The following is a 20,941-nucleotide window of genomic DNA, read 5'->3' on the forward strand; positions in this document are numbered from 1 at the left end:
CAGTATCTGGGTGAAATCTCTAACCATTCTCGTCCCTCACTGCTCCACAGTTTGATGGAAAAAAGTCTAGAAGCGAATGTAAGAAATTAATCTTTATGTTACAACCCAGATCCTTATAGGTTTTGAGGAGACTTTCCACCAACGCTTCATAGTTATCTGCTTTTGAGTTTCCCAAAAAATTAGTTATCACTAATGCAAATGCTACCCATGCAGCCTTTTCCTTTCTCCGCAACAGAGAAACTCATTATCTTGGAGAAGCATATGAATCAATTAAGACTCTTTCCTTTATCCTTTCTTCACTCAACTTTGGGAATTTATCAATGAGATACTTGAAAACTTTTTAGGGAGGAGTAGGCACTGAAATACTCGGATGCTTGTTACTCAAACTGAGCAATTCCTAATGCTCGGATGCTCGTCTATGGGAAATTTTAGCTGAAAGAGTTACAATACAAACAATTGTTACCGTCCACCTTTCGTGTCTCCCCTATCTCCTCATAGATTGTAAGCTTGCGAGCAGGTCCATCACTCCTCTTGGCATCTGTAGATTTATGTGATTGTTATTCTGTAATGTCTTTTATTGTCTGTACAATTCTCCTCTACAATTAAAAGTGCTGTGAAATACAGTACAGAACAAAAGTTTGGACACACCTTCTCATTTAAAGATTTTTCTGTATTTTCATGACTATGAAAATTGTACATTCACATTGAAGGCATCAAAACTATGAATTAACACATGTGGAATTATATACTTAACAAAAAAGTGTGAAACAACTGAAAATATGTCTTATATTCTAGGTTCTTCAAAGTAGCCACCTTTTGCTTTGATGACTGCTTTGCACACTCTTGGCATTCTCTTGATGAACTTCAAGAGGTAGTCACCGGAAATGGTTTTCACTTCACAGGTGTGCCCTGTCAGGTTTAATAAGTGGTATTTCTTGCCTTATAAATGGGGTTGGGACCATCAGTTGTGTTGTGCAAAAGTCTGGTGGATACACAGCTGATAGTCCTACTGAATAGACTGTTAGCTGCTTTTTTCTTGCCATAATACAAATTCTAAGTAAAGAAAAACGAGTGGCCATCATTACTTTAACAAATGAATGTCAGTCAGTGCAAAAAATTGGGAAAACTTTGAAAGTGTCCCCAAGTGCAGTTGCAAAAACCATCAAGCATTACAAAGAAACTGGCTCACATGAGGACCGCCCCAGGAAAGGAAGACCAAGAGTCCCCTCTGCTTCTGAGGATAAGTTTATCCGAATCACCAGCCTCAGAAATCGCAGGTTAACAGCAGCTCAGATTAGAGACCAAGTCAATGCCACACAGAGTTCTAGCAGCAGACACATCTCTTCAACAACTGTTAAGAGGAGACTTTGTGCAGCAGGCCTTCATGGTAAAATAGCTGCTAGGAAACCACTGCTAAGGACAGGCAACAAGCAGAAGAGACTTGTTTGGGCTAAAGAACACAAGGAATGGACATTAGACCAGTAGAAATCTGTGCTTTGGTCTGATAAGTCCAAATATGAGATCTTTGGTTCCAACCACCGTGTTTTTGTGCGATGCAGAAAAGGTGAACGGATGGACTCTACATGCCTGTCTCCCACCGTGAAGCATGGAGGAGGTGTGATGATGTGGGGGTGCTTTGCTGGTGACACTGTTGGGGATTTATTCAAAATTGAAGGCATACTGAACCAGCATGGCTACCACAGCATCTTGCAGCGGCATGCTATTCCATCCGGTTTGCGTTTAGTTGGACCATCATTTATTTTTCAACAGGACAATGACCCCAAACACACCTCCAGGCTGTGTAAGGGCTATTTGACCAAGAGGGAGAGTGATGGGGTGCTATGCCAGATGACCTGGCCTCCAGTCACCAGACCTGAACCCAATCAAAATGGTTTGGGGTGAGCTGGACCGCAGAGTGAAGACAAAAGGGCCAACAAGTGCTAAGCATCTCTGGGAACTCCTTCAAGATTGTTGGAAGACCATTTCCAGTAACTACATCTTGAAGCTCATCAAGAGAATGCCAAGAGTGTGCAAAGCAGTCCTCAAAGCAAAAGGTGGCTACTTTGAAGAACCTAGAATATAAGACATATTTTCAGTTGTTTCACACTTTTTTGTTAAGTATATAATTCCACATGTGTTAATTCATAGTTTTGATGCTTTCAATGTGAATGTACAATTTTCATAGTCATGAAAATACAGAAAAATCTTTAAATGAGAAGGTTTGTTCAAACTTTTGGTCTGTACTGTATGTTGGCGCCATAGAAATAAAATTATTATATTGTAAAGGAGGGCCTCATACACATTCTGTTCAAATTGTGATGTCGTGGTACTCCTAGACTCATAAAGGCTATGCCCCAAGTGCAAATCCTGCCTAAAATTACAAGCAGGGTCATTCATACACCCTTGAAGGCACCAATTGTAGTGCCTCATTCAAATATTGTGAACAAAGTGTAGTGGCACTTCTACACTCATAAAGTGCAAAGAAAGGAAAAAACTATAAGCAGGGTCATTCATTGACTCTAGAAGGCATCAACTGGCAGGCCTCATTCAAATATTGAAGATTAAAAATGCTTTATGTGCTGCTGTCATCTGGCGGTGTGGAAAAGTCAGTGCTAATCCAGGCTTTGTTCATTATTATCAGAGTGATTATTATCCCTCCTTGTCATAAATACCCGGTCATCAGGGCATGGATGCTGGTAGGGTGTCATGAAATTGGCCCAGGCCTTTGACAGTGTACCCGTTCCTCATCTGTACCTGGTGTGTGTGTGTTGTCTCCCTTGCCTTTCCTCCTTGGTTGGGCAAGGAAGCTTGCCCCCTGCTACTAGCATTGTCTGATGGGAATTTTTTCAACATATTTTCCACAATGGCCTTCTGATAAAGCACCATTTTAATAGGCCTCTCCACCTCAGGAAGGAGAAATGCAAGGTTCTCCTTGTACCGTTTGTCTAGCAGCGTGAACACCCAGTTCTCTTTTTTGGCCAAGTTGAATGTAACACGAGGGTCACGGGAAAGGCCGAGGTACATAAAGTCTGCCATATGTGCCAAGCTCCCTACAATCAACATTCCCCTGTCTCCACCATGATGACTACTCTCCATTAAAGATGAGCGAATACTTCAATATTTGGTTCCGATTACGATCACCGATTTTGCAATATTCACCGATTTATTCATCTAATATTCGCCGAACATAGCCAACGCCATTGGATTCAATGGGAGGCAAAACCAAATGCATACACAACACTTTCAAACGGGCCCAAAAGCTGCCAAAACAGATCAAATTAGGTGCAGGCACCAGGAAAGTGGCCTCAATTGACCCACAGTACAAATTTTATAATGGCACAGCAGCAATCAGCCATAGGCCATGCATGAAGTATCAGGGTCTGGGCCAGCATTTACAGCTTTGAATTGAACTTCAAATTCAGACAAGGTGGGTGAGGGATCGGTGTAGGTCTGCTGTGCTGAGAGCCCTGATAACACATGCAACAGCTCAACCTGCTTTTATGCTCAGCCACACTTATGGCAGAAATATGAATTTTATAGATTAGTATTGGTACAAAAATTTAAGGAAGGCAGTTGACTGAAAGTAAGTGGAAGCCTGCCGGTCTGGGATGCCTACTGTGACCGGAAACACACATGAAGGAGACCCAAGCAGAAGTTTCCCCATTTCCAAAAAATTAAAGGCTGACACCACCAAAGTGGCATCAATTTCACCAGAGTAAAAATGTTATAATTAGGACCGACACCTCTTCCACTTCAGCCAACCCAGCAGATGGAGACCCAATCAGGAGTCTTCAAATTAAAAAAATTAGGGCCTGACACCACCAAAGTGGCATCAATTTCAGTAGAGTAGAACTAGTATAATGGGGACCTACCGCCAACCCAGCAGATGGAGACCCAATAAGGAGTGTTCATTTCCCTAAATTAGGGGCTGACACCACCAAAGTGGCATCAATTGCGGAAGAGTAGAAATAGTATAACGGGGACCGACACCTCTTCCACTACAGCCAACACAGCATCATTGTGAAACAGACGAGAACAAGTACAAAACACTGGTGAGATTACTGTGGAGCATTGTAATGGCGAATCAGATTACTGTGGAGCATTGTAATGGCGAATCAGATTAGATGGAAGTACAAATCCATGATACAAGAGCTGAATGTATAACAGATCAATGGCAATGGGAGACGTCTGCATAGAGTCTGATGGAAAACCTGATCGTGAGGCTATAGATGTAGCAAGCATTTCTATCTGTATCAAAACAGGTAATTACATTATAATAAAATTCTTCCGAAAAAATTAGAATTTTATATCTTTATGTTTGAAGCCAGAAATGTGGCAAAAGGTAGAAAAGTTCAAGGGGGCCAAATACTTTCATAAGGCACTGTATGTGATCTGGTGTTCTATAGGAACTGTTAGGGTATGTGCACACGATGCAGAAATGCTCAGGATTTTTTCCTGAGCGTTTCTGCATCTCTCTGGCAGGAAAAAACGCATGCGGATTGTACATGCGGTTTCCTGCCAGGGACATGCGGAAATGAAGCGGTCTTCACTTTCATTTCCGCATGCGAGTTGACAAGCGCTTCCCAAGCGATTTTAGCATCACTTGGAAAGTGTTTGTCAACTTTACACTATATAAATCCATGCAACCGGCATGGATTTATATAGTGTGTGAATGTCAAAAAATAAAAAATATATACTTTACCCTCTGATGGCCCCCGGTGTCCTGCTTCGCTCGGTCCCGGCTGCCGGCAGTGAAGACTTTAGGACCTTCCGACGTCAGCGTCACGTGACCCGTCACATGACTCTGACGTCAGCGAAGGTCCTTCTTCATTCAACCCCGAAGTGCCGGGAACCAAGCAGGAGCGCTGTGCGGGCCGTCAGAAGGTGAGAATATATATATTTTTTATTTTATTCTTAATGGTACCTGGGTCTGGATGCGAGTCCTCTCATCCACACCCGGGTACCATCCGCACATTAGACCGCATGAAAAGCGCATCAACATATACAGTGATACGGATTCCATGCGGTCTAATGCAAGTCAATGGCGGCAAAAGAGCAGCGTTTCCGCAAAATTAATTGACATGCTGCGGATTTTTGACCGCAGCGTTTACGCTGCGGAAAAATCCGCATCATGGGCACAGCACATGCGGATTTCAATTGGGGAACATTGCTTCCCTTCTACCATGCTTTTTTAATGTGTTTCCGTGGCGTTTACGCAACTGCAAAAACGCCGCGGAAACGCATTAAATACGCATCGTGTGAACTCAGCCTTAGGGTATGTGCACATGGTCAGGAGCCGCTGTGGGTTTCACACTGCAGCTTATGCAGCAACAAACTTGCAGCGGCCAGGTGTTACAGCATAGTGGATAGGATTTCTAGAAATCCCATGTCCACTATGCGACTCTGTGCACCAATGGATCACCCACGAAAACTGGCATGCGTCGTGGACTTTCTCCACAGTCTAACTTCTATGAGTAAGCTCCACATGTACAAAAAAAAAATTGCACCACTCAATTGCATAAAATGAGGGCAGAAGCCGCACGGCTATCCAGCAGCTTCGGGGTCGCAGGCGGCTCCTGACCGTGGGCACATACCCTTAATGTGTGATTGATAAGGATGTGGTGCAGAAGTGGAGTTTTTCCAAGAGTGGGCGGTGTGACTGTGGAAGGTTCAAGGAGTGGAGGTGGAGCCTGGGCGGAGTCTCCAGGGTGCCTAAAAAGTTTTTGCCAGTATGGGGCCTGAAATTCCTGGTGCCAGCCCTGCACACATATACATACACTCATATACTAATCTTTTATGACATTAGGGTCTTCTGGAGAGGGCTGCAGAACCCACTGTGGAGGAGGGGACACAGCAGACAGGACTGATTTCAGCTTCCTGCCCCTGCGTGCAGTCCGGTGTCAAAAATCATTACGGGTGGGAGTGGACGGGGTTAAGCAGCATCAGCCCTCAGTTAAGGGGCTCCATAGCAGCTGTGTGGTCTACTGCCTGAGCACTACGCCCCTTCCTGCATGGGCCCCCCTTCACCTCTGGGCCCGGGTGCATCGGTGGTGTGTCCGCCCCTGGCTGAACCCCTCGCTGCGGCTCTGAGCAAATGTAATATTATTTACACACAAACGAGTGGTAAAGAAATCAGTGAGACACCTGTGGGATAAGAACGTAAGAACGCCCATTACACCCTCAGATGACTTCCCTCGTGATTAGTGTCCGAAATGGGGTCATTGTAGGGAGTCGTATGTTCATCACACCTCGAGGGCTTTGCTATTGGCCGCTCCGTACACCTCGTACACACATGGCTCCGCTCCGTACACACAGCTCCGATCTGTACACCTCGTAAACACGCGGCTCTGCTTCCTACAGCTCATACACGTGCGGCTCTGCTCCACATGTCTCTGCTCCGTACACTGGCGGCTCCGCTCCCTACACCTCGTACACGCGCGGCTCCGCACGCCTCGCACACGCGGCTCCGCTCCGTACACACACGGATCCGCATGCCTCGTACACGCGCGGCTCCGCTCCCTACGCCTCGTACGCGCGCGGCTCCGCTCCGTACGCATTGTACACGCGCGGCTCCGCATGCCTCGTACATGCGCGGCTCCGCTCCGTACACGCGCAGCTCCGCTCCGTACGCCTCGTACACGCGCGGCTCCGCTCCGTACGCCTCGTACATGCGCGGCTCCGCTCCGTATGGCTCGCACACGCGCGGCTCCGCTCCGTACGCCTCGTACACGCGCGGCTCCGCTCCGTACGCCTCGTACACGCGCGGCTCTGCTCCGTACGCCTCGTACACGCGCGGCTCCGCTCCGTACGCCTCGTACACGCGCGGCTCTGCTCCGTACGCCTCGTACACGCGCGGCTCTGCTCCGTACACCTCGTACACGCGCGGCTCTGCTCCGTACACCCCGTACACACACGGCTCTGCTCCGTACACCTCGTACACGCGCGGCTCTGCTCCGTACACCTCGTACACGCACGGCTCTGCTCCGTACACCTCGTACACGCGCGGCTCCGCTCCGTACACCTCGTACACACGCGGCTCCGCTCCGTACACCTCGTACACACGCGGCTCTGCTACATCCACACTGTAAACCCCTCCTGACCCCACACATAAACTTCAGCTCATCCAGCACCATGACAACCAGCACAGCAGAGTCCTGCATCCACTGAGGCCCCTGATCATGTGACCCCTGACTCCTCCCCTCCTGTGACCTCATCACAGGTCCTGTGCGCACAGAGCAGCCATATATGTGGTGGCGGCTCTGCAGGTGGAGGTATGTGGAGACCCCATTACTGGGCGCAGGGGGCATTAACCCCTTCAGCACGGAGACTCTTTTGGGGTCTTGTGTTGCCCCTTTATAAGAATCATAAGGTTTTTGTTCTGTTTCTTGTAATAGATACATACGACCCAACTATGGAGACAGGAAGAGAGGAAACGTATTGTTCTCATAGTACAGGACCCCTTTACTGGCCCCACAGTGCAATGCCCCCATTATGCCCCTTATGCAGGATGTATGATGCCCCCACAGTGTAATGCCCCCATTATGCCCCTTATGCAGGATGTATGATGCCCCCCACAGTGTAATGCCCCCATTATGCCCCTTATGCAGGATGTATGATGCCCCCATTATACCCCTTATACAGTATGTATGATGCCCCCATTATGCCCCTTATGCAGGATGTATGATGCCCCCACACAGTGTAATGCCCCCATTATGCCCCTTATGCAGGATGTATGATGCCCCCACACAGTGTAATGCCCCCATTATGCCTCTTATGCAGTATGTATGATGCCCCCACACAGTGTAATGCCCCCATTATGCCCCTTATGCAGTATGTATGATGCCCCCACACAGTGTAATGCCCCCATTATGCCCCTTATGCAGGATGTATGATGTCCCCACACAGTGTAATGCCCCCATTATGCCCCTTATGCAGGATGTATGATGCCCCCACACAGTGTAATGCCCCCATTATGCCTCTTATGCAGTATGTATGATGCCCCCACACAGTGTAATGCCCCCATTATGCCCCTTATGCAGTATGTATGATGCCCCCACACAGTGTAATGCCCCCATTATGCCCCTTATGCAGGATGTATGATGTCCCCACACAGTGTAATGACCCCATTATGCCCCTTATGCAGGATGTATGATGCCGGCACACAGTGTAATGCCCCATTATGCCCCTTATGCAGTATGTATGATGCCCCCACACAGTGTAATGCCCCCATTATGCCCCTTATGCAGGATGTATGATGTCCCCACACAGTGTAATGACCCCATTATGCAGGATGTATGATGTCCCCACACAGTGTAATGCCCCATTATGCCCCTTATGCAGTATGTATGATGCCCCCACACAGTGTAATGCCCCCATTATGCCTCTTATGCAGTATGTATGATGCCCCCCACACAGTGTAATGCCCCATTATGCCCCTTATGCAGTATGTATGATGCCCCCACACAGTGTAATGCCCCCATTATGCCCCTTATGCAGTATGTATGATGCCCCCACACAGTGTAATGCCCCCATTATGCCCCTTATGCAGGATGTATGATGCCCCACACAGTGTAATGCCCCCATTATGCCCCTTATGCAGGATGTATGATGCCCCCACACAGTGTAATGCCCCCATTATGCCTCTTATGCAGTATGTATGATGCCCCCACACAGTGTAATGCCCCCATTATGCCCCTTATGCAGTATGTATGATGCCCCCACACAGTGTAATGCCCCCATTATGCCCCTTATGCAGGATGTATGATGTCCCCACACAGTGTAATGACCCCATTATGCCCCTTATGCAGGATGTATGATGCCCCCACACAGTGTAATGCCCCCATTATGCCCCTTATACAGTATGTATGATGCCCCCCACACAGTGTAATGCCCCTTATGCAGTATGTATGATGCCCCCCACACAGTGTAATGCCCCCATTATGCCCCTTATGCAGTATGTATGATGCCCCCACACAGTGTAATGCCCCCATTATGCCCCTTATGCAGGATGTATGATGTCCCCACACAGTGTAATGACCCCATTATGCCCCTTATGCAGGATGTATGATGCCCCCACACAGTGTAATGCCCCCATTATGCCCCTTATACAGGATGTATGATGCCCCCCACAGTGTAATGCCCCCATTATGCCCCTTATGCAGTATGTATGATGCCCCCACACAGTGTAATGCCCCCATTATGCCCCTTATGTAGTATGTATGATGCCCCCACACAGTGTAATGCCCCCATTATGCCCCTTATGCAGGATGTGTGATGCCCCCACACAGTGTAATGCCCCCATTATGCCCCTTATACAGGATGTATGATGCCCCCCACAGTGTAATGCCCCCATTATGCCCCTTATGCAGTATGTATGATGCCCCCACACAGTGTAATGCCCCCATTATGCCCCTTATGCAGTATGTATGATGCCCCCACACAGTGTAATGCCCCCATTATGCCCCTTATGCAGGATGTATGATGCCCCCACACAGTGTAATGCCCCCATTATGCCTCTTATGCAGGATGTATGATGCCTCCCACAGTGTAATGCCCCCATTATTCCCCTTATACAGTATGTATGATGCCCCCACACAGTGTAATGTCCCTTATGCAGGATGTATGATGCCCCCACACAGTGTAATGCCCCCATTATGCACCTTATGCAGGATGTATGATGCCTCCCACAGTGTAATGTCACCATTATGCCTCTTATGCAGGATGTATGATGCCCCCACACAGTGTAATGCCCCCATTATGCCCCTTATGCAGGATGTATGATGCCTCCCACAGTGTAATGCCCCCATTATGCCCCTTATACAGTATGTATGATGCCCCCACACAGTGTAATGCCCCTTATGCAGGATGTATGATGCCCCCACACAGTGTAATGCCCCCATTATGCACCTTATGCAGGATGTATGATGCCTCCCACAGTGTAATGCCAGCATTATGCCTCTTATGCAGGATGTATGATGCCCCCACACAGTGTAATGCCCCCATTATGCCCCTTATGCAGGATGTATGATGCCTCCCACAGTGTAATGCCCCCATTATGCCCCTTATACAGTATGTATGATGCCCCCACACAGTGTAATGCCCCTTATGCAGGATGTATGATGCCCCCACACAGTGTAATGCCTCCATTATGCACCTTATGCAGGATGTATGATGCCTCCCACAGTGTAATGCCACCATTATGCCTCTTATGCAGGATATATGATGCCCCCACACAGTGTAATGCCCCCATTATGCCCCTTATGCAGTATGTATGATGCCCCCACACAGTGTAATGCCCCCATTATGCCCCTTATACAGTATGTATGATGCCCCCACACAGTGTAATGCCCCCATTATGCACCTTATGCAGGATGTATGATGCCTCCCACAGTGTAATGTCACCATTATGCCTCTTATGCAGGATGTATGATGCCCCCACACAGCGTAATGCCCCCATTATGCCCCTTATGCAGGATGTATGATGCCCCCACACAGTGTAATGTCACCATTATGCCCCTTATACAGTATGTATGATGCCCCCACACAGTGTAATGCCCCCATTATGCCCCTTATGCAGTATGTATGATGCCCCCCACAGTGTAATGCCCCCATTATGCCCCTTATGCAGGATGTATGATGCCACCACACAGTGTAATGCCCCCATTATGCCTCTTATGCAGTATGTATGATGCCCCCCACACAGTATAATGTTCCCACAGTGCCGCCTGAGGTTGGAATAAACTTTCTGGAAAATGGTCTTCCCTTTCCCTGCTCCCCTACATGTAGACCCTCGAGCATGTATACATGCATGTAGGGGAGCAGGCCTTACTAGATATCGAGGCTTTGTACAGTAATATACCGCATGAGGATGGTATCAGAGGAGTAAGACATTTCTTGAAATCGAGATCAATAAAGTGTAGCAGACATAATGACTTCATAGAGGATCTTCTAAAATTCACTTTTACTCATAACTTCTTCTTTTTTGACATAAAGTACTTTCCCCGAGTTCAGAGATACTGTGATGGGGAGCCCCTGTGCCCTCTCATATGCTAACCTATTCCTGCTCTAGTGGGAGGAAACCACAATATTCATAATGATCATAAGTGGTGGCATCCATATACTGGGACATAGTATAGATATATTGACGACATTCTTGCTCGGGGACTAGTGAAAAGTTTCTTGAATTTGTCAGGGAACTCAACATCAATAGAGTGGGCCTTAGATTTACATCAGAGGTTAATTTTTACCAGTTGCCTTTCCTGGATGTTCTAAATAAGATATAGCGGGATGGGACACTTATCTACAAAAAACTTACAAGCACTAGTAAACTATTGAAGTGGGATAGCCACCACCCCATCCCCCTAAAAAAACAATATCCATGGGCCAATTTTTATGGTTGAGAAGAAACTACTCTAATGTCATAGATTTTAATATACGGGCAATAGACATGAACACCAGATTCATGGAACAAGGGTACAGACACTCCTTCATACCTAACCAAGAGACCAAGAAAAAGATGGGATAACACGAGTAATAGGAACTTAGGACAATCAGAGTGACCATATAGAATCATAGAATGGTAGAGTTGGAAGGGACCTCCTGGGTCATCTGGTCCAACCCCCTGCTCAAAGCAGGATTCACTAAATCATCTCAGACAGATGTCTGTTCAGCCTCTGTTTGAAGACGTCCATTGAAGGGGAACTCACCACCTCTCGTGGCAGCCTGTTCCACTCATTAATCACCCTAACTGTCAAAAAGTTTTTTCTAATATCTAATCTGTGTCTCCTCCCATTTAGTTTCATCCCATTGCTTCTAGTCTTTCCTTGTGCAAATGAGAATAAAGATGATCCTTCTACAATGTGACAGCCCTTGACATATTTGTAGACAGCTATTAAGTCTCCTCTCAGTCTTCTTTTTTGCAAGCTAAACATTCCCAAATCCTGCAACCGTTCCTCATAGGACATGGTTTGCAGACCAGTCACCATTCTGGTCACTCTTCTCTTCTATCTTTAATCTCCTCAGAAAACACTAGGGTGTACTTGTAGTCAACCCGGACCTGGGAGTGCCGTGTGATCTACTCCCACAATAACTTTCAGAAAGTGTCGGTCAATTAGGGACTGTTTAGTTTACAATTCTGAACAGCCAATCACAGCATTTCTCACTGTTTCTGGCAATCAGATTGCCGGAAACAGTGATGTGCAGCCTGGGATCGGTGCTCATAAGAGCATCGATCCTAGGCTGTTGCTAAGAGACCCCAGCCCTCTCCCCAATCCGCTATGATCGGTGTGATCGCCAATCACATCGATCGTACCGATCATAGCGCCACCACGCGGTGACTGGGCGGTGACCGGCTTGTGAACTACCTGTCACCGCCCCATGACCCCTTGTGATGTCAACAGAGGCCTCAGACAGCTCTGATTGGAGCGATCGATGATGACATCGATCGCTCCAATCAGAGTACCTGAACACAGGTGACTAGGCGGTCACAGGGCGGTGACCGACTTGTCACCTGCCTCGCACCTCCCTGTGACCCCATGTGATGCTGCCCAGGCCCCAGCCATCTCTGATTGGTGCGATCGATGTCATCATCGATTGCACCAATCAGAGTTCCTGACCGGGAGGTGACTGGCCTGTGACCTGGCTGCCACCACCCTATCATTCCCCCTGTGACCGCCCTGCAGTTCCTCACACTTGGTGAGAATTTCTAAGGAGCGGTCACGTTTAATCACCTCTGTGCTGGGCCTTGTGTTGCCACAGAAGCACCCTTGACACCACAAGACCTTCTCACCTGCTCCAGTCGCTGCTGCTCTGGCGTCCTGCTGCGGTCTCCTGGGTCTCCCGCTCCTTGTCCTGCTGCTGCAGATCTTACTCCTGGACCTGCTGCTGAAAGAAGAACAGAGAAGACTTTGGTAAGTCAATTTCTGTTCTCCCCTCATCCACCCCAAACCCCTCCTTTTTACCCACCCTGCCCCCAGTTTGTTTGTTTTTTTTGTGCGTCCTTCAGCGGCCGAGCGCTGACCAGTGACTACGTCACTGATCAACGTCCAAGCTCGCTGCATTTCACGACTTTATTTCATCCCTGTCAATTCTTTCTCCTCCCCCCTCTCTTTGCACCACCTCCGTGCGTACATCCAGCAGCCACCGAGAGTTTATCGGTGACGCAAATCACCGATCAGCACTCATGCTTGCTACTTTACCCTTTTTTTCAACTAACCTTTTTTTTTTTTCTAGAGGGCGGTCACGCTCTCCGATTGTGCGCCGTGCTGGGCCACAGAAGCCTGTGACACTACAATCGATTCTCCTGCTCCTGAAGACATCTTACAGAAGACATCTAATAGATGACATCTGAAAGACAACAACTGTAAGTAGGATTTTTTGATCCCTCTTCATCCACCCCTCTCCCCCTTCCCATATGCCTTTCTGCCTCCAAGTGCTGATCATCACTTCATCGCTTGACTGTTGTCCTTTTTTCTTTTTTTTTGCGCTTTGTGCAGCGGCCGAGCGCTGATCAGTGACCACAGATCTTATTCCAATCGCATACCTTTTTGCAGTCCAGTGAGTGTCAGTCACAAATAGCCAAGGATCGCTAATCAGCAGGTGCTCTGCCCAAAGAAAGATTTTTCCTTTGATATCCTGTTAGCAGATAGAAGGTGGCACTCCAGCAAGCGATTGAATATGAAGATCCTTTATGCTTTACAATTTTAAAACATGGAGCCGGGAAAGCGGGAGTCCTTCAGGTGCTGCTGAACCGCCACTCAGACGCCCCAGGAGAAAAGATGAACCAGCGCCCTCCCCCCACTACTGACCCCGTGTGGACCTCGTCCCCCCAAAATTATGAGCCACTGATTCCTGATTTTATCACAGAATCAGGAATCAAGTTTGACACCACCGGCCTCACAGAACTAGACTTTTTCAAAGTCTTTTTCTCTGTGGATCTTGTAAACCTCATGGTGGGCCAAACTAATTTATACACTCATCAATTTTTGGAACAAAACCCCTCTTCATCATTTTCTAACTGGTCTCCTGTACACGCAGTTGAAATAATGAAGTTTTGGGGCCTGGTCCTTCATATGGGATCCTGAAGAAGCCAGAACTTTGGCAATATTGGAGTGTTGACGTTTTGTATAACACTCCAGTGTTCCAAATGGTCATGACCCGGAAATGTTTTCAGGCCATCCACAAGTTCTTGCATTACAACGATAATGCAAGGTGACCTGAACACGATGACCCGAACTTTGATCATCCTTTCAAAGTTCGGCCGGTCATCGACCACTTCAACAACAAGTTTGCTGAAGTGTACGTGCTCCAAAGGGACATCTGCGTGGATGAGTCCTTAATGGCTTTTATGGTGCGGCTTGGATTCCGGCAGTGCCTGCCCAATAAGAAGGCCAGGTATGGAATCAAGCTGTATAAACTTTGTGAGAGTACCTCAGGGTACACTCACAAGTTTAGAGTTTGTGAAGGGAAGGACTCCCGGATTAAATCCCCTGAATGCCCCCCTGTTCTGGAAGTGAGTGGGAAAATTGTGTGGGACTTGTTGCACACACTGCTGAATAAAGGTTATCACTTGTACTTGGATAACTTTTTTATACCAGTGTCCCTCTCTTCAAGTCCCTCTCTGCGCGACGTACCGCAGCCTGCAATACTGTCCGCAAAAATAAAGAGGCCTCCCAAAGACGCTAATTGGGCAGCTGCTCAGAAGGGGTGAGAGCAGAGCCCAATGTAGCGACCACCTTCTGGTAGTCAAGTACAAGGACAAGAGGGATGTCCTTTTCTTGACCACTATACATGGTGATGGCAGCACCCTCAGCACTGTACAAGGTTCCACTACACAGGTCGTCAAACCAGACTTTGTAGTGGGGTACACCAAGTACATGAGGGGAGTTGATCTCTCTGATCAAGTCCTCCTGCCGTACAGTGCTTTGAGAAAGGCCAAGGTGTGGTACAAGAAGTTGGCCGTGCACATTGTACAGATGGCAATGCACAATGCTTTCCTTCTATCACAATGTGCAGGCCAGACTTCTACGTTGTACCTTCAGTTCCAGGAGGTAGTTATCAAGGCCCTGATATTTTGCAGTGGTGACGGAGCGGGCCCCAGTACTTCCGGAACTGAAGGTCCTCGAATTGTACCAGACCAGCATTTCCCAGGGCAGATGCCTCACAGCGGAAAAAAAGGTCACAAAAGAAGTGCCGAGTGTGTTTATAAAAGGTGAATACGCAAGGACACCATTTATCAATGTGACACCTGCCCCGACAAACCTGGCCTGTGCATGAAAGAATGCTTCAAAAAGTACCATACTTCCATGACTACTAAATTAATTTCTGACGTATGACAACCTGACGAACACTACACAACTGACGTATGACACTACATTATAAGATTCACAAATCGGGTATCCGTTCCAAAAAGGGGGCACTTGTTGGCCATTTCCACTGTTTAGACACATCAGGGGCTCTGAGAATGTGACATGATGCCCACAGACCATTCCATCAAAGTCTGCATTCCAAAGCGTCACTCCTTCCCTTCCTAGCCCTGTCGTGCACCCAAACAGTAGTTTTCTCCAACACATGGGGTATCAGTGTACTCAGGAGGAATTGGACAACAGATTTTGAGGTCCACTTTCTCCTGGTTCCCTTGGAAAAATAAAAAAATTTAGGCTAAAAGATCGTTTTTGTGGGAAAAAAATTATTTTTTTTTCATGACTCTACGTCATAAACTTTTGCGAAACACTTGGGGGTCCAAAGTGCTCACCACACTTCTAAATAAGTTCCTTAAGGGGTCTAGTTTCCAAAATGGGGTCACTTGTGGGGGGTTTCCACTGTTTAGGCACATAGGGTCCGCTGTTAATTCCAGCGAATTTTGCATTGAAAACGTCAAATGGCGCTCCTTCCCTTCCAAGCCCTGCCGTGCGCCCAAACAATGACTTTCCCCCCACATATGGGGTATCAGCATACTCAGGAGAAATTGCATAACAACTTTTGGCTTCCAATTTCTCCTGGTACGCTTGTAAAAATAAAAAAAATTGGTTAAAGTAAAATTTTAGTGAAAAAAAAGTTAAATGTTCATTTTTTCCTTTCACGTTCAATTAATTGCTGTGAAGCACATGAAGGGTTAATAAACTTCTTGAATGTGGTTTTGAGCACCTTGAGGGGTGCAGTTTTTAGAATGGTGTCACTTTTGGATATTTTCTGTCATAAAGACCCCTCACAGTGACTTCAGATGTGACAGGGACCCCCAAAAAATGGTTTGTAAACTTTGTTGTAAAAATGAGAAATCGCTGGTCAACTTTTAACCCTTATAGCTCCCTAAAAAAAAAAAAAAATTGTTTCCAAAATTGTGCTGATGTAAAGTAGACATATGGGAAATGTTATTTATTAACTATTTTATGTGACATATCTCTCTGATGTAAGGGCATGAAAATTCAAAGTTTGAAAATTGTGAAATTTTCAAAACTTTCCCCAAATTTCCATTTTTTTTCACAAATAAACGCAAGTGATATCGAAGAAATTTTACCACTGTCATGAAGTACAATATGTCACAAAAAAAAACATTCTCGGAATCAGGGGGATCCTTTGAAGCGTTCCAGAGTTCTTGCCTCATAAAGTGACAGTGGTCAGAATTGTAAAAATTGTCCTGGTCATTAACGTGCAAACCACCCTGGGGGGTAAAGGGGTGAAACTGAATGATTTGGGTCAAGCATTTGGGATATCCTTCCACAAGCTTCTCACAATATATCGGTCAGAATTTGGGCCCATTCCTCCTGACAAAACTGGTGTAACTGATCCAGGTTTGTAAGTCGCCTTGCTCGCAGCCTTTTCAGCTTTGCCCATAAATTTTCAATAGGACTGAGATCAGGGCTTTGTGATGGCCACTCCAAAACATTGACTTTGTTATCCTTAATCCACTTTGTTACCATTTTGGCAGTATGCTTCGGGTCATTGTCCATTTGGAAGACCCTTTTTCGCCCAAGCTTTAACTTCCTGGCTAATGTCTTGAGATGTTGCTTCAGTATTGCCAAATAATATTCTTTTCTCATTATGCCATCTATTTTGTGAAGTGCATCAGTCCCTCCTGCAGCAAGACAACTCCACAACATGATGCTGTCACCCCCCCATGTTTCACAGTTGGGATGGTGTTCTTAGGCTTCCAAGCTTCTCCCTTTTCCTCCAAATGTAACAATGGTAATTATGCCCAAAATTTTAGTTTAATCAAACATGCCTCCAAAAATTAAGGTCTTTGTTCCTGTGTGCATTTGCCAACATTAAGCTGTATTTTTTTATGTTTCTTTTGGAGTAATGGCTTCTTCTTGGCAGAGTGGCCTTTCAGCCCAGGTCTCTTGCTTTTGTTCTTGGGTTGATATGCACATGTTTGACCAAAAGCACGTTCATCTCTGGGACACAGATCCCGTCTCCTTTCTGAGCGGTATGATGGCTGGACATTCCCATCTTGTTTGTACTTGCGTATAATTGTTTGTACAGATGAATGAGGCACCTTCAGGTATCTTGAAATTGGATCCAAGGATGAGCTGGACCTGTGCAAGTCCACAATTCTCTTCCTGGTATCTTGGCTGATTTCTTTAGACTTTCCCATGATGCTACACAAAGAAGCAGTGTGTGTCAGGTGTGCATTAAAATACATCCATACGTGTGTCTCTAAATAACTAAGATGTTGCCAAAAAACCTATCGGAAGCTTCCAAACACGTGATATGTGTAGTGTAAGCGTCTCTGCCTCCTGCGCGGCACAGACGTCGATCTACTCATCACCGCGGCTATGGTTCGGCGTCCCCCGCTATTTCCTCTGGTCTCACCGCAGCGTCTTCCCAGGGTGCGTGCACCGCTCGCAGATCCCCGGGCACTGTACTCTTAAAGGGGCCGCGCGCGCCGTCCTAAAAAGTCCCCGGCCAATGGCCGGAGGACTGCCCCTATTTAAAGCACCTCCTCAAAAATGGAGGTGCCTGTGCAAAGTAGTGGTTTGTGTTCTAAACACTCTTTCCAGCCCTCAGGTCCCAGTGCTGCCTGCCTGTCTATCAGCCGTGTCCGCCTGTCAGTCTGCCAGCCAAGCCTGCCCGTTTACCTGCATTGTCTATCAGCCATGCTCATCTGTCGTGCCTCTTGGCTTTGGCCATCAGTCCCGTGGCAGTCGCCTGCTCTCACTTGAGGTCAGTCCCAGTGTGGCACCTGGTCCACCTTCGCGGCCCCTCCTTGGTTCACGGAGTCGATTAAGCCGCCGTGTAGCCAGGGTCCGTCCGGGTAGACACTTAGTTACGCCCCCCTGGTCCCTCCTCATATCTCAGCACAGAGGTTCCACCACCCGGACCCGTAACAATATGATCATATGGGCAGTCCAAAATTGTTTAAAGGCATAGTAATCTTAGTATATGTAAACTTTTGACTTTGCAGTAAGTAATAAAAATGCCTTAAAACATTCTCTCTCTCTCATTATTCTGGAATTTGACAAATATTAAAAATTATGGTAATCTTAATTGACCTAAAATGGGAAAGGTTTATTCTGATTTAATTTCAGATATTGAGAAAAACATGCATACAGTGAAGGAAATAATTATTTGATCCCTTGCTGTTTTTGTAAGTTTGCCCACTGACAAAGACATGAACAGTCTGTAATTTTAAGGGTAGGTTAATTTTAACATTGAGAGATAGAATATCCCAAAAAAAATCACATTGTATAAATTAGATAAATTTATTTTCATTTTGTAGTGACAAATAAGTATTTGATTCCTCTGGCAAACAACACTTAGTACTTGGTGGCAAAACCCTTGTTGGCAAGCACAGCAGTCAGTCTTTTTTTGTAGTTGATGATGAGGTTTGCTCATATGTAAGGAGGAATTTTGGTCCACTCCTCTTTGCAGATCATCTCTAAATCATTCAGATTTTGAGGCTGTCACTTGGCAACTCGGAGCGTCAACTCCATGGCCTTAATGTGCTTCTTTTTAAGCCACTCCTTTGTTGCCTTGGCTGTATGTTTTGGGTCATTGTCTTGATGGAAGACCCAGCCACGAGCCATTTTTAATGTCCTGGCAGAGGGAAAGAGGTTGTCACTCAGGATTTTAAAGCACATGGCTCCATCCATTCTCCCATTGATGCGGTGAAGTCGTCCTGTGCCCTTAGCAGAGAAACACCCCCAGAACATAATGTTTCCACCTCCATGCTTGACAGTGGGGATGGTGTTCTTTGGGTCATAGGCAGCATTTCTCTTCCTCCAAACACGGCGAGTTGAGTTAATGCCAAAGAGCTCAATTTTTGTCTCATCTGACCACAGCACCTTCTCCCAATAACTCACAGAATCATCCAGGTGTTCATTGTGCAGGTTCGTCTGAAGTTTGCCATGTGCCTCCTTGAGCAGGGGGACTTTGCGGGCACTGCTAGATTTTAAACCTTTAAGGCGTAATGTGTTACCAATGGTTTTCTTGGAGATTAACAAGTTCACCTGTGTAGTTTTAGGCTGATTTCTCACCTTCCTCATGATCAAGAATACCCCACAAGGTGAGATTTTGAATGGTACCCCAGATAGATGTCGATTGACAGTCATTTTGTATTTCTTCCATTTTCTTACTATTGCACAGTTGTCTCCTTCTCACCCGGCGTCTTACTTACGGTTTTGTAGCCCATTCCAGCTTTCTGCAGGTCTATGATCTTGTCCCTGGCATCCTTAGACAGCTCTTTGGTCTTGCCCATGTTGTAGAGGTTAGAGTCTGACTGATTGAGTCTGTGGACAGGAGTCTTTTATACAGGTGACTATGTAAGACAGCTGTTTTTAATGCCGGTAACGAGTTGATTAGGAGCGCCTAACTGGCCTGTAGGAGCCAGAACTCATAATGGTTTGTAGGGGATCAAATACTTATTTCTCACTGCAAAATGCAAATAAATTTATCTAATTTATACAATGTGATTTTCTTGACTTTTTTTTGGATATTCTATCTCTCAATGTTAAAATTAACCTACCCTTAAAATTATAGACTGTTCATGTCTTTGTCAGTGGGCAAACTTACAAAAACAGCAAGGGGTCACAAGGGCTTCTGAGGTACAGCCACCAGTGAGCGGGGTCACCATTGTTGAGGGTGCCAACCTTGTCGGCTAGGCAGTATCCGCTTTGTTTAGGTACAGGATAGGGTCAGGTAGTGACTGTATCAATTATTCAGCAGCATCATTATTTACATCTGTTTATATACATCCACAACAAGCCATTCAGCTTGTTATTTTGCTAGTTTTAAGAACATATGTGCTGTTAGTCCAGTTTTTAATGCATATATTTAATAAATGTTTAAGATTTTACTTTAGGGAGGTTTTCCCACAGTACTGCCCCCTACACCCACAATATGGTTTCATCCACTCCACCGACTACCCCAGGGCTGATTAATAAATACTCATTTTGCCCCATTCTTGGTGCGGATACTAATAAATCCAGAACCTATGAGATTTTTACTACATCATAGTTGGATAGTTGGAGGCGTATTATCCATAGCGGCAGCCCACCCGGCCACTATTGTGCCCATGAGAAAAACAAGAATTTGAGCTTGGTTTAAGTTGGTATACATGCAGCACATAAATGTATGTTTACAATAGCCATTAATCAGAAAAAAACTACAAGAAGAAAAATGATCATAAACCCTTCTGTAAATAAATAAAAAGCAAAAGTGCATTTAAATAAAATAGGGTTCTTAGTAACACTGTTTTTGATCAAAAATAGCATGAAAGCTACCATGGCAAGGTGAACCTATTCGGGATAGTCCTACTCTGTCTAATATTAAAAACCTTACCATGTGTCAAAGCCTCAAACTTCTGTGTGTGAATCAGACGTGAGATCTAATGTGATAGAAGATTAAAGTGCGGGGAAGACGGGAAACATTCATATAGACGGCCAGTGGTGATGTAGTCAGTGACGGACTCTGGCCAAATATGTTTCTAGAGCTGTAGTAGAAGAGG

General features: G+C 46.1%; 1 protein-coding gene across 1 annotated transcript in view; it reads left to right on the forward strand.

The window, feature by feature from the left end:
• LOC141192373 (gastrula zinc finger protein XlCGF66.1-like) overlaps positions 1 to 20,941 on the forward strand; it is a 99,639-nt gene that overhangs the window by 70,867 nt on the left and 7,831 nt on the right. The window contains exons 2-3 of the mRNA XM_073661889.1: positions 12,757 to 12,908; positions 13,231 to 13,360. The gene's annotated coding sequence lies outside the window, so the exon portion shown is untranslated. The remainder of the gene's footprint in view (positions 1 to 12,756; positions 12,909 to 13,230; positions 13,361 to 20,941) is intronic.

The sequence above is a fragment of the Phyllobates terribilis genome, unplaced genomic scaffold (genome assembly GCF_046119375.1).
Source record: "Phyllobates terribilis strain yellow unplaced genomic scaffold, ASM4611937v1 Scaffold_60__1_contigs__length_8166268, whole genome shotgun sequence".
Taxonomy (NCBI): Eukaryota; Metazoa; Chordata; class Amphibia; order Anura; family Dendrobatidae; genus Phyllobates; species Phyllobates terribilis.